Consider the following 12,656-nt stretch of genomic DNA (forward strand, 5'->3'; position numbering starts at 1 on the left):
AGTTCTTGGACAATGATTTTTGTTTTGCCTCATCATCTGCTTGCTGCTTGGCTGTAGGTGCTACCAAGATTCCATCCTATCCTTCACTGCTCTGTGGTCTTAACCCTGGAGTGAGAGATTTTATCCACCCATAGTTTGTACTGTTTCCTGTGAACTCCAGGAACTTGGGTGAACTCCAGATCCATGCCTTTGGCCTTAACTTCTTTCTTGAGCTTTAACACCTGGCTAGATTTCTAGCTATTTTGGGGTAAACTAAGAGTAAATTTTGATTATTGAATTAAGATATTTTTTTAAAAAATTATTTTTCTATTCTTCTCTATTCTTTCATTAATGCAGATCTAGTTTTCCTTTGCCAAAAAATACATAAAGGAAAATGAGGGAAAAGACCCAGCAACACAAGTCTAACCTAGAGCAAAGAATTTAAGTTTGTGAGGACTGGAACTTTGTCTTTTCTGCTTTTCCCAAATGCCTACTACACTGCTGAGCATATATATGGGCTCCTCAACAAATATTTCTTGCATGAATGAAAGAAATGTAAGGGGAAGGTTAGAAGAACTACCAAACATTATACCAGGCTAATGTGGTCTATAGTGTTAACTCTGATGTTTATATAGTAGTGTTTATTTCTCTTCCTCCTGCAGCTTGAATCATTTTGCTGTTCTCCCATATGAATATAGATTTTGAACAAGTTTTGTAAAGTATCTAACTATCCTGTCCCTTGGCTACATGATAGCCGAGGGCTTAAGTCCTTATTTCGAGTTTGATTTACATTACATTTTAGATAAAAATAACAAAATGGAATAAATTGAGCAGTTCATAATATTAGTCAATTCAGATTAACTTTTCTCCCTGGAGCAAACATTAAAATTAGAAATAGGGTGCTTCTGGGTAAAAATTTCAGACTCAGTTTTGTGAAAATATTTCTGTTCAGCATCTTTGTATCAGACAAGAATTTGACTATAATACTCATTGGCTCTAACTTGTATTGAAAATATGATAAAAAGCTACTAGTGCGTAACAAGGCAAAGAAGGCTGGCACCCATGCTTAATTAGTCCAAAACTTGATTATTCTTAGTATTTTGTCAGCTTTTTGAACTTTTTGATGTGATGTATTGTACTTTCATGCTTTTTTTTTTTTTCTCTTGAGACAAAGGGAGAACATGAGCATGGGGGAGAGTGGCAAAGAGAGGGAAAGAGCTAGAAGCAGACTCCTCACTGAGCAGGGAGCCCCACGTGGGCCTCGATCCTAGGACCCTGGGGTCATGAACTCAGCCGAAGGCAGATGCTTTACCAACTGAGCCACCCAGGTGTTCCTCAAGCTATTTTGTAAGACAGCCTCCTTAGGTGGGAATTTAGGATACAAAGTCACTTCTGGCTCTTTCTTTCCAACACTTAAGATTTTATAATTTTATGATTGTATGTGTTTGTGTTTCCTTTTTTCAGCTTTACTATTAACTCTTAAATAGGTTTTATTTCCTATATCTTTTTTATATAACCTAGGAGAGTATTCTTTATGGAGAGGGTTCAGTAAATGTTTTTAATCAAAAATCCAGAGACTTGTGAATAGTCAGATGCTATATTTATGAATTAAAAATCAGGGAAATTGTCAAAAATTTTATAACATGGATTAAATATTTGTAAATACTTAAAAATCAAAAATCTCCTATGCTAAATAGAAGAAATCTATACATAGAAAGTTATAGAACCTTTTATTCTTATCTTAATTATATATACATAGGCCTAAACACAAGTTTTCTTCCCCAACCAGAGTTAACAAATTTTGGTTCCATTTTTAGAATTTAAAATGAGATTATGTGAGGAAATCAGTACAACCCAATTTTATTAGTTGTGTAATTAATCAGAGTGAAAGACCTGGATTTCTTCCCTATTTATTAACTGATGTTTCCATAGAAATTAAAAAACAGACAAGTAACCAGTTAAATTCTGACTATAGAACATAGTATGAATCTTACTTCATTAATAAATGCAGGAAAAAAGATACCACTGTGTAATGTCTTTTCCTAATTTTGGCCAATTTGTTGAATTTCTCATTTCCAAGTATTGAAATTTAAAAACAAAAAGAATATTTGGGTTTTTAAAAAAGTTTTTATGATCAAAATCATCAGAACTTTTTAACTTAAGAACTGTGAACATTCTTTGCTAACAAGCATGATCTTGCATTATTGCTATGGAAAAATTATTCTGTAGGTTGTATTTCAACCTTTATTGACAGATAGCGGTTCTAATTTGGTTAATACTAGGCTATTATTGCAAACAAATTTACAGTTAGGAACTTGTGAGGCTCCTGGATGGCTCAATCGGTTAAGCCTTTGACTTGGGTCATAATCTCAGGGTCCTGGGATCGAGCTCTGTGTCAGGCTTCCTGCTCAGCAAGGACTCTGCTTCTGCCTTTCCCTCAGACCCTTCCTCCTGCTTCTGCTCGCCCTCTCTCACAAATAAATAAATAAATAAAAATCTTAAAAAAAAAAAAAAAGAACTTGTAAAATCTTATATGCCTGTTTGCCAGGAACCAGGTTTACAGTTGCATCGATTTATTTGTTTTGCTCAGTACTCATCAGCCAAATTAACAATAAAGATATTCTGTTACTTGTAAAAATTATATATTATTTATATTTTATAATATTTATTGAAGAAAATACTTAAAACTTCCAAGACCAGAAAAATAGGGGTTTTTGTTTTGTTTTGTTTTGTTTTGTTTTTTAAAGATTTTATTTATTTATTCGACAGAGATAGAGACAGCCAGCGAGAGAGGGAACACAAGCAGGGGGAGTGGGAGAGGAAGAAGCAGGCTCATAGCAGAGGAGCCTGATGTGGTGGGGCTTGATCCCACAACGCCGGGATCACGCCCTGAGCCGAAGGCAGACGCTTAACCGCGGTGCCACCCAGGCACCCCCAGAAAAATAGTTTTAAGTATTACTCATGCTAATCTTTTAATATAAAAAAATGTTTAAGCATCTCATACATTTAAAAGAGTGCACGTAACTTACACATTCAGTTTAAAATGAACACCCTATGTACCAAACACATGGTTTAAGATATAATTTCTTATACTTTAAAAGACCCCTGTGTTTCCCTACCTAATTGCATGTCCTCTCCCATCACCTGAAGGTAACAATTTACTGAGTTTTGGATTAATCAACTGCTTACACTTCTTTACAGTTTTATCACATATGTATCAATTCCTGAACAGTGCATAGTTTGGTTTTGCCTTTTTCTAATCTTGATATAAATGGAATCATATTGTTTGTATTCGTCTGTAACTTACATTTTTGCCCAGTATTATGATTTTGAGAATCATTTATGTTATTCTCTGTAGCTTTTAGTTCACTCATTTTCACTGGTATATAGTATTCCATCTTGTGAATTTACAATGTATTGATCCATTCTGATGTTAATAGACACTGGGGTTGTTTCCAAGTTTTGCTTTTCAAACATTACTTACTGTTAACATTTTTCAAAAGATTTTACATTTGAGAGAGAGAGAGCACGAGCAAGGAGAGAGGGAGAGGAAGAAGCCGACTCCACACTGAGCAGGGAACCTGATGGGGGGCTCAGTCCCAGGACCCTAGGATCATGACGTGAGCCAAAGGCTGGTGCTTAACTGATTGAGCCACCCAGGTGCCCCAGTATTCTCAAACTTTAATCCAAAAAGATCATGTTGTTTATTTCCACCAGTAATGAATGAAAATTCCCATTTCTTCACATCTTCACTAACACTTGATACTCTCAGACTTTTAAATTTTTGTCGGAACAGTAAGACCTGAAATTATATTTCATAGTTTTAATTTATATTTACCTGAATACTTATAAGGTTGAAGCTGGGCACCTTTGTATTTTTATGGGGTAATTGTGTTTCCTCTTATGTGAAATGCCTGTACATGTCTTTTTACCCATTTAAAAAATGGAGTGTTTGTTCTTATTAATACTTTAGAGTTCTTTACTTATCCTGAATATTTATCCTTTGTAGATTGTATGTGCTCCATTTATTTTCTCCCAGTATGTGACTTAGCTTTGTACTTCTTGTGTTTTGTTTGATGAAGCAGTAGATCTTAATTTAAGAAATTGAATTATGATTTTTCTTTGTTTTGTACTTTTTGTGTCTTTTCAAAGAAATTCTTTTCTGCCTCAAGTTATAAAGATGTTCTGTACTTTTTTAAAGTTTTCTAAATCTTTTTTTCATCACAATTATGTATTTGATCTATCTTTGATTTTTTTTTATGTGGTTTGTATCTTAGTCCATTCAGTTACTATAACAGAATACCATAGACTTGGTGGCTTATAAACAATGGAAATGTATTTCTCACAGTTCTGGAGGGTAGGGAGTCCAAAATCGAGGCACTGGCAGATTTGGTGTCTGGTGAGGGCCTACAGCCTGGTTCTCAGCCACTTTCTCTCTGCCTCCTCACATGGTGTGAGGGTCTAGGGAACTCTCTGTTGTTGGTTTTTTTTTTTAATTTATTATTGCTTTTTATTTCTTTCTTTTAGGTAGTGCTGTTTTAATGTATCTTTCTCCCCCGCCCCCGATTTCTTCCTTTGGATGCTTAGCCCATTCATTTTCATTCTTTCTTCTCTTATAACATAAACATTAAAGCTTTAAGTTTCTGTCTAGTACTACTTCAGCCACAACCCACACTTTTAAAAAGAAACTTTTTACTTTACAGCAGTTTTATATTTACAGAAAAGTTGAGAAGGTAATACAGAAAATTCCGTATACCCCTTATCTAATTTCTCCTTATTTTTTTTTTTAGATTTTATTTATTTATTTGAGAGAGAGAGATAATGGGAGGGGGAGGGGGCTCGATCCCAGGACCCTGAGATCACGACCTGACCCAAAGGCAGAAGCTTAACCCACTGAGCCCCTCAGGCGCCCCCTAATTTCTCCTTATTAATGCCATATGTCACTGTGATACATATGTCACAACTAAAAAATCAACATTAGTACATTATTATTTACTGAACTTGCTGCCTTATTCACATTTTGCCAGTTTTCCCCTCAGTGTCCTTTTTACTGCTTCGGAATCCCACCCAGGGATACCGCTTTACGTTTAGTCATCTTGTCTCCCTTGCCTCCTCTGGTTTGTGACAGTTTCTCAGACTTGCCTTGTCCTTGATGACTTTAAGAAGTACTGGTCAGGTTTTTTGCAGAATGCTCCTCAATTTGGATTTGTCCATTGCTTTTCTCATGGTTAGACTGAGGTCATAGGTTTTTGGTAGGAAAACTACAGAGGTAAAGTGCCATTTTTTGTCACAGCATATCAGAGGTACATGTTATAAACATGACTTGTCATTGTTGGTGTTAACCTTGATCACATGGCCAAGGTAGTGTTTCTTAGCTTTATCCACTATAAAGTTACTCCTCCATCCCCTGTCTTTTACATATTGTATATAAACGGATTGTAACTGAAGAAGATAGTATTAGGTACCCCTCCCCCAATTTGCTTCTAAAGAATATGGAAAAGGTAGGGGAGGGAGTAACTTTATAGCTGCATATATATCATATGCATATGATATCTATAGTACATATAGATATGTAAAGATAGGAAAATAAATATATATGTTTCATATATCTATCTGTATCAGAATGGCCTCATGGATATTTATTTTATACTTTGGGTTATAATCCAGTACTATATTATTTTCTTGCTCAAATTGTACCAGCTTTGATCATTGGGAGCTCTTTTGTGTTGGCTCTTGTGTTGTTTTTCCCTTTCTTTCATTCCTTCTTTTTTTTCCCCCCTGTGTCTTTTTGACATACCCAACCCTTTTGGTTTTTGAGGACTTCTTTACTTTCCAGTACTGCAACATGCTTTAGGCTCATTCTGTATATTCCCTTAGACCTAGAATCAGTCATGTCTCCAAGGAACCCTTCTTTCTCTTTTGGAGAGTGGTGTTAGAAGCCAGGATCAGAGCACCGGATGTGTTCATTGTTACTGAGGTATGTATGTGTACCTTTAGGCCCTCTTAGTGGACTGAACTAGAAAATAAATACGTGTACTTAACAGTGCACATAAGTACAGACTGTATGCACATAATGGTAACATGTAGGTATATTGTTTGATTTTTGTTTTATTTAAGAACTTTGATTTTAGTGCCTTTTTTTAAGGCCTTATTTTAGGTTGTGGACAGGGTAGGGAATCTAGTTGAAGGTAACTTCATGATATTGATATTTTGTCTTTTTTATGGAAAGGTTTTTTTTGGGGTGCCTGCCTGGCTTAGTTGGAGGAGCATGTGACTCTTGGTCCTAGGGGCTGTGAGTTCAAGCCCCATGTGGAAGGTAGAGATTACTTAAATAAATAAAACTTTAAAAAAAAAAAAAAAAGGTCTTTTTACCAAGACCCTTTTTAAGACAAAAATAGTCCTCAAGGCATGGACGTTTTGTTTCCAAAGTCCTATAACTGAAACGTTTAGAATATAGAATAAAATTTCCCTTAGCACCGAATACATTAAGTGTAGTTTAATTTTTTAGCATTGCCTACGGAAATCTTTTACATTGTATCTCTTGCCCACCTCACCTCCTACCATCTTCCCATCTTGCTTCCTTATATTCTAATCATACCAAACTGCTTGGCATTTCCTAAACTGCAGTGTGTACGCTCATATCTCTGGTGTTTACTTTACAGTATTCCTGCCAGATTGCCCTCCTCATGGATTCACCCAGAAGATTTCCATTTTTTTTCAAAAGTCAGCTCAGGTTGTAGATCTTCTATCAATCCCCCTCCTAACTTCTCCAGATATGTTTAGGACTGCCTTTAGGAGTTCTTTCTTCTATGTTAGTATTTCTCAGAGTATGATCTCAGGACTACTTGCAAGACTCTCTTGAGGTATTTTGTTAAAAGATACAGATCGTGGGGCCCAACCCCAGATCTTCGCAAAGGGAATAGTAGGAGGGGGGTGAATTTGCATTGGTGATAGTCTCCGTAGGTGATATGCAATATTTTTATATCCCACTCCAGTATTTTTAAATGAAAAATTGAAAACATACACAAAGTAGACAAATCTTCATGTGCCCATCACCTAGAGTTATCTAGATTTTGCCACATTTACCTCGTCTTCATCTGCCTTCCTTTTTATTTTTCCCAAAGTACTTTAAAGCAAATCATATTCATCAGAGGTCATTTCCTCCCTGCAGATTTCGACACACATTTTTTCTTATATAACTGCAATGCCGTAATCATAGTTATCAAAATTAACAATTTCTTGGTATCATCTAATAATACCAGTCAAAATTCAAATTTGTCCATTTTTCTGAGAATTGTTGTTTTTGCAGTTGGTTTTTTGGAATCAGAAGCCAAACAAGGACCGCATATTAAATGTAGTTATTATTACGTCTCTTAAATTTCTTTAATTTACAGACCCTACTCTCCAAATTGACTTATTGCAGGAACTGGGTCAGTTTTTGTGCAAGATGTTCAACATTCTGGATTTTTCTGTTTACTTCCTTGGGGTAATATTGAACTTATATGTGTCATGGTTTCTATAAGCGGAAGTTAGCTTTTGAATCTTGATTAGATTTATATTTAGCTTTTTTGGCAAGATCACTTCACAGGTGGTGCTGTGGCTTTATGCTGCATCAAGTCTGGCCCCAGTTTTAGTTATGCTAACTTAAGATTGATCAGGGGATTCAGGAGGTGACAGCCTTAGCCCTTCTTTATAAAGATGAACTATTCATATAATGGTTTTGTCTGTTGGTGATTAATATCTGAATTTATGTTGCTCAAGTTACAAATGGGTGGTTTTCGAACTCTGCATTCCTTTTATATTTGTTATCTGGAATCCTTCTATAAGGAAGAATTCCTCATCAATTTGGATTGTTTGGTTATCCCAGAGTATAGTTCAGACAGGAAAAGAAGGATGTATATTAATTCTTTCAGGATAAAGAATCAGTGCCCCAGTTATTTCCAGTGCTGTTTAATGAGTTTGGTATTTTTTAAAACATCATTTTGACCTCATTGATTTTTATAGATTCAGTGTATTTCATGTGTCATCCTTGCGCAGGGGCCAGGTTTATCTTCTCTGTATCATTCCAAATTTAGCATATGTGCTGCCGAAGCAAGCACAGATTCAACATATTTCTGTTACTTACAGTTGATTTGGTTTTTGAATTAGCCCATATTTTGCAAGTGAGAAGCCTTCTCATGATACTCCTGTGTTTTGTTTTGTTTTTTGTTTGTTATGACCCATTCACCTTTGAGAGCTTCCTTGCTTTCTGGTACGATAAGATGTCCCAGGCTTATACTGTCATTTACAATTTAGTTTTGAATGAAGAGTTAAATGTATATGTGTTTTAAAAATTCTGTGCGTGAATATTTCCTACTATAATTGAAAATTTCTTCAGATGGTATGAGATAGAAGTTTTCAGTAACTGTATTTCCTATAATTTAAAGTTGTTGCTGTATCTTAGTTATATCTTTTTTCATTGCTTTTATTTTAAAAATTTAATAACAGTTTAAGTAATCTTTCTTATTTTTGTACATGCATTTTTTTGGCCATATATAATAGTCCAAAGCTACTTCTACAGTGTACACAGGTTCTCAGATTACTTATTATTTATTTATATTTTGCTCACATGGCCAAATATGTGTGATGAGTAGTCTTAAATAATTTTTACTTATTTCAGTTAATTTATTTTAATCATTTCACATTAGTAAAAAAGAAAAATTTTGACAATTGGGAGTGAGTTATTTGCAAATACTCGTTAAATAAGCTCTATTCACTTTCTATAGTTATGGCATCTAGTAGGCTAAGAAGTACATTATCTCTCCCATAAACACCCAATGGGTAGGCAGTTTCGCTGCTTGAGTATTTGAAGCACTGCTAGGGCAAATAACTCTACAACCAAAAAAATTAAATACAATAAAAATTTCAAAACCACTTGATAAAAAACAATTTCAGCTTTATTTCACTGCATATAATACAAGAACCTTAAACTGAGGTGTTCAACTTGAATTTATCTTTTCTGCAAAATATTATCCTCTTCTAGTATTTACTGGTTAAGTTGGTGATTCTCTCCCCCAAAATAGTTATCCAAACACACCTCCTCACTTTCCCACCTCCCACTGTTTCTGCCTTGATTCAGGCCTCCACTGTTTCTTTTTCCAGAGCCTGTAGCATCTTTCCAACTAGTTTTGCTTCCTTTAACCTCATCTTCATTTCAACACATTCTTCATACTGATACCAGAGAGATTCTTCAGCAAAGAAATCTGTTGATGTCAATGTCTTCTTTAAAACCTTTCAGTTATTTTCTACTTCCCTGGTCACTTCCCCACTTCTTAGCATTGAACACAAGCCTGCCCTTCCCAGACTTAGCCTTCCCTACATGTGCTCTTTGGCCCAACTCCTAAAGTTTTCCCAACATATCATTTGGTCTTGGCCTTTATAATTTTTTATATGCTAGCTTTTTTAGTAAAAGCCCTACTTCCTTATGTGCTGCCTTTCTCACCTTATTCATCCTTTATGCCCCAGTTCATGAGTATTTTACTTGGGAAGACTTTTTTTTTTTTTTTTTAAGATAGGGTGCAAGCTGGAGGAGGGGGGAGGGGCAGACGGAGAGAGAGAATCTTAAGCAGGCTTCACACCAATGTGGGGCGCGATCTCACAACCCTGAGATCACGACCTAAGCCAAAATCAAAAGTCGGAAGCTTAACCAACTGAGCCACCCAGACGCCCCACTTGGGAAGACTTCTGATAATCCTCATACCCATCAGCAAGGGTCACTTTTTTTTTTTTTTTTGGTCATCACTGTTCCTTAAATATAACTCCATTTTAGCCCCATCATACTGCATTAAGTCAGTTGTGTACATGTCTAGCTCCTCTGTGAGCTGAACTCTTTGTGAGGGTAGATGTAATGTCCTTATTCCTCTTTGTGTCCCCAGCAAATAAGAGAAACTCTGGAAAGAAAAAATATTGTTACATATATGGGCCTAAAGGCTAATTAACAGTCTCCAAGAAATGAGCAAATATTTTTAGTCAATTTACTTATAGAAAAGATTTAAGTTCTCTGATTTATTTTTCTCTTTTAATTTTTTTTTACAAGGGATTTTTGCTTTGATTTTTAAATCTACGAATGAGGAAAGATAAACACCTAAAACACAAAATGTTGGCTAAATAATCATTGTTAACACTGAGAAAGAAATTTAACGATCCAGATCTTTATTATTTGCTATGGTAAAGATTTTGAGAATATAAGTTTTATTTTATATTCCCCTGTTATATTTATAAATAAAAGTAGCAAGTCTGGGCTCAAGATAGGACAAAGTACACTCTAGAAGCCTTTCTAATTCTTCGGAGAGCCATTAGCTAGAAAAGGCTATGAAAAATTAATCAGAATTCAACATAGTGTTTTCTGGCAGTTTACCCATGGGGTTGCTGAATACACTTAGAGGATTCATGTATCACACAACTAGGAATTGATATAGACCTGATCCCTTTGTTTTTTCAGATTCCACAAAATCTGGCAATAATAGCCAACAAAGTTGCTTCTGAATCTGTTAGAAACCACTAGAGACAAAACGGGCCATCAAGATAGATGCAGGCAGTCTTGAAAGAAGGTTTAAAATTCAATGTGGCATCATTAGTTGAATATGATGATTATACCTTAAAAGGATTACTGTCATGATCACATAAAATTCTTATTCATGGCTCTCATTAATTCCTTAGTGAAGTTCTTACATTTGCTAACTTAAATTACCTAAAGTAATTATATTTTTTAAAGTATATGAAGTTTTTGGGGCACCTGGGTGGCTCAGTCGGTTAAGCATCTGCCTTTGGCTCAGGTCATGATCCCAGGGTCCTGNTACTTAAATTACCTAAAGTAATTATATTTTTTAAAGTATATGAAGTTTTTGGGGCACCTGGGTGGCTTAGTCGGTTAAGCATCTGCCTTTGGCTCAGGTCATGATCCCAGGGTCCTGGGATTGAGCCCCACGTTGAGCTCCCTGCAGACTCGGCGGGGAGTCTGCTTCTCTCTCTGCCCCTCCCCCTGCTCGTGCTCTCTCTCTTTCACTCTCTCAAATAAATAAATCTTTTAAAAAAAGTATATAAAGTTTTTGATATCAATAAATTTAAGTATAAAATATTTTTGAAAACTGTATATAAGGGAAAACCCATATCTAGTGTATAAACCCAATTCTAAATGCTTATTATAATTGGTCTGTCTGTGTCTCTGTCTCTCTCTCTCTGTATCACACGCGCACACACACACACACACACACACACACACACACACCCTCCCTATACACCCTCAGTGAATATCAGCTATTGAGGACTTCTGAAGGCTGTCATAAGATTTGGCAGGGTAACCTATTCTGTATGGTCTTGAATAATTTGGATCATTTGATCTATTAAATACCTTGAGTACCACTTAAATGGAATGGAACACTTTAGCTGTAACACTATCTCATAGAAAAGAAGTGTTTTTTATTCTGTCCGCATAGGAAATGTAATACTACTTCTGTCGGCTCATTAAATCTCTTAACAGCATCTTCCTTAAAAGAATAAAGAGCAAAGTCTGTATTTCAGGAATTGTTGTTCTTATCTTGAAATATTTACTGTTGTCCATGCTTTTCAGGTTTTGAAGTATTATTTTTTTTTAAGGGAGTAAAATAACTTATTAGTCTCTTGTATGAATAAACCTTGTGATCCTAATTTGACAGGTTTAAGATATGGTAAAAGTTAATATTTAGAAACTCAGAAGAACAGCTGGCATTGTGCATTATTTTCTATTTAAGCCTAATTCTTTGTGTGATTAATTTACCTGATAGGTTTTTTTTTTTTTTTTAAGATTTTATTTATTTATTCGACAGAGATAGAGACAGCCAGCGAGAGAGGGAACACAAGCAGGGGGAATGGGAGAGGANGGAAGAAGCAGGCTCATAGCGGAGGAGCCTGATGTGGGGCTTGATCCCATAACGCCGGGATCACGCCCTGAGCTGAAGGCAGACGCTTAACCGCTGTGCCACCCAGGCGCCCCTAATTTACCTGATAGGTTTGTCTATTAGTAACCATCAGTGAGTAAAACGGTTTGAATTTAAATTTCTAAAATTTTATGCATCGTGCAAGGTGTCAAATTTAGCCAACATTTGAATTACATGTGCCAGAATTATAAGCAGTATCAAGTTTGTTTGTTTAGTTGGTACAGCCACTCTGGAAAACAGTGTGGAGGTCCCTTAAAAAGTTAAAAATGGAGCTACCCTATGATCCAGCCATTGCACTACTGGGTGTTTACCCCAAAGATACAGACGTAGTGAAGAGAAGGGCCATATGCACCCCAATGTTCATAGCAGCATTGTCCACAATAGCTAAATCGTGGAAGGAGCCGAGATGCCCTTCAACAGATGACTGGATTAAGAAGCTGTGGTCCATGTATACAATGGAATATTACTCAGCTCTCAGAAAGAACGAGTTCTCAACATTTGCTGCAACATGGACGGCACTGGAGGAGATAATGCTAAGTGAAATAAGTCAAGCAGAGAAAGACGATTATCATATGATTTCTCTCATCTATGGAACATAAGAACTAGGATGATCAGTAGGGGAAGAAAGGGATAAAGAAAGGGGGGTAATCAGAAGGGGGAATGAAACATGAGAGACTATGGACTATGAGAAACAAACTGAGGGCCTCAGAGGGGAGGGAGGTG

General features: G+C 35.9%; 1 protein-coding gene and 1 non-coding gene across 4 annotated transcripts in view; one reads left to right on the top strand and one right to left on the bottom strand.

Moving 5' to 3' along the window:
* The window catches only part of SOS1 (SOS Ras/Rac guanine nucleotide exchange factor 1), a 138,155-nt gene that overhangs the window by 42,054 nt on the left and 83,445 nt on the right, over window positions 1–12,656 (top strand). The window lies entirely within an intron of this gene.
* On the bottom strand, window positions 7,970–8,078 carry LOC117802180. The gene has a single exon (XR_004625220.1). It is a non-coding gene; the product is annotated as a U6 spliceosomal RNA (small nuclear RNA).

The sequence above is a fragment of the Ailuropoda melanoleuca genome, chromosome 4 (assembly GCF_002007445.2).
Source record: "Ailuropoda melanoleuca isolate Jingjing chromosome 4, ASM200744v2, whole genome shotgun sequence".
NCBI classification, from domain to species: Eukaryota; Metazoa; Chordata; class Mammalia; order Carnivora; family Ursidae; genus Ailuropoda; species Ailuropoda melanoleuca.